Raw genomic sequence first — 1,961 nt, 5'->3', positions numbered from 1 at the left:
ACATGTTGAGTGCTTGACAGAAAAGTAAAGGAAGGTAAGGAAGGAAGGAAGGAAGGTAGAGAAGGAGATGAGAAGGAAAGACACAGGGAGAGTTTTGAGTTCGAGGCAAAGAGATAGGGAGAGATAAGAACAAAGGAAGACATCGGGTGATAAGGACTGATATGAGGAAATAGAGAGAGAGGCACAACGCCAATAAGACGCACAAAAATATAGAGATAAAAAGTGAATCAACTAGGTACAATAAACTAACCACTACTACAACACTACCAGAATGAAAGTAAAGGCGAACCAGAGGGACGCGTAATCTATTGTTTGCTTGCCGACAGAGATGGACGACGACAACGACTCTCATCAGAACGACTCATATTGTAGTGTTGAGTGTCGTCCCCTAGTAAAGCTTCTCAAAAAATATCGACGGGATTAGTAGTCGTCAGGGATAACAAGGAGGACACACTGACGCAAAAATAGGGGATGAGAAAGAGGAAGGGAGCGAGGAAGAGATAGATATACGATAAGGGATTGGGGACACGAAATAAAGGAAAGGAAGTGATGGAGGGCAGCGCAGAATGTAGGACGATGAGGGAAAGACACACAGGGAGAGAAGGAGATGGTGAAGAAGAGGTGAGAGGACAGGAGAGGAGGAGAGAAGAAAAGATGGGATTTTTGTGGTGCTCAGATCATTCTAATCTTCGTCCTCGGCCTCGTTACTGTCAGCAGGAGGGAAAATTTCAAAGTTGCGCTGTCTTCTCTGACGGATTGAGAACGAAGTGGTGTATAAAAAAGGGACACGTGCATCTCTCTCTCTCTCTCTCTCTCTCTCTCTCTCTCCTTCGTGGATTTCCATTTCCTTTAATCAATCACCGTCCATTCCCCACGTTTTGCTTCTTTCTATCCGTCCCTCTCATTATACCCTCTTGCTTTCCTCTCCCCTATGCTCTTCTATCTTCTCTCTTCATGTTCAGCTGTATTCTCTCTCTCTCTCTCTCTCTCTCTCTCTCTCTCTCTCTCTCTCTCTCTCCCCTTTCATCAAGTCTTGTTCCCTTCCACTTGTAAAACCCGACTCTCTTCAGTCCCTTCTTGAAGCCTTCCAGCTCTTTTCTGTGTCACTGGCTCTCTCCCTTATGCTTAGTGCCTTTCACAGCTTCAGTGCTCCAAGGACTATATGTGTGTGTGTGTGTGTGTGTGTGTGTGTGTGTGTGTGTGTGTGTGTGTATGTGTGTTTCACTGTTTGATCTGCTGCAGTCTCTGACGAGACAGCCAGACGTTACCCTACGGAACGAGCTCAGAGCTCATTATTTCCGATCTTCGGATAGGCCTGAGACCAGGCACACACCACACACCGGGACAACAAGATCACAACTCCTCGATTTACATCCCGTACCTACTCACTGCTAGGTGAACAGGGGCTACACGTGAAAGGAGACACACCCAAATATCTCCACCCGGCCGGGGAATCGAATCCCGGTCCTCTGGCTTCTGAAGCCAGCGCTCTAACCATTGAGCTACCGGGCGTGTGTGTGTAATTCACTGTTTGATCTGCTGCAGTCTCTGACGAGACAGCCAGACGTTACCCTACGGAACGAGCTGAGAGCTCATTATTTCCGATCTTCGGATAGGCCTGAGACCAGGCACACACCACACACCGGGACAACAAAGTCACAACTCCTCGATTTACATCCCGTACCTACTCACTGCTAGGTGAACAGGGCTGTGAAAGGAGACACACCCAAATATCTCCACCCGGCCGGGAATGTCCTCTGGCTTGTGCTCTAACCACTGAGCTACCGGGCCGTGTGTGTGTGTGTGTGTGTGTGTGTGTGTGTGTGTGTGTGTGTGTTATATTTTATTAATTTCAGCTCAATGATTATAGTGTGGTTGACAATAAACATGAGTTTTGGATTTCTCTTGGGTGTTGTTTCTTATAATACTTTAAAAGATTATATTTCTTCTGTTCCGTTTTA

At 46.7% G+C, this 1,961-nt stretch overlaps 1 non-coding gene across 1 annotated transcript; it reads right to left on the bottom strand.

Annotated features, from left to right (window-relative positions):
* Positions 1-1,438: 1,438 nt before the first annotated feature.
* Trnal-cag lies at positions 1,439-1,512 on the bottom strand. Its single transcript has one exon. It is a non-coding gene; the product is annotated as a tRNA-Leu (tRNA).
* Positions 1,513-1,961: the final 449 nt, after the last annotated feature.

Source organism: Portunus trituberculatus, chromosome 48 (assembly GCF_017591435.1).
Source record: "Portunus trituberculatus isolate SZX2019 chromosome 48, ASM1759143v1, whole genome shotgun sequence".
In the NCBI taxonomy this organism is placed as follows: Eukaryota; Metazoa; Arthropoda; class Malacostraca; order Decapoda; family Portunidae; genus Portunus; species Portunus trituberculatus.
Note: the sequence above shows the minus strand (reverse complement) of the source record. Positions and strands in the feature narration are given on the sequence as shown.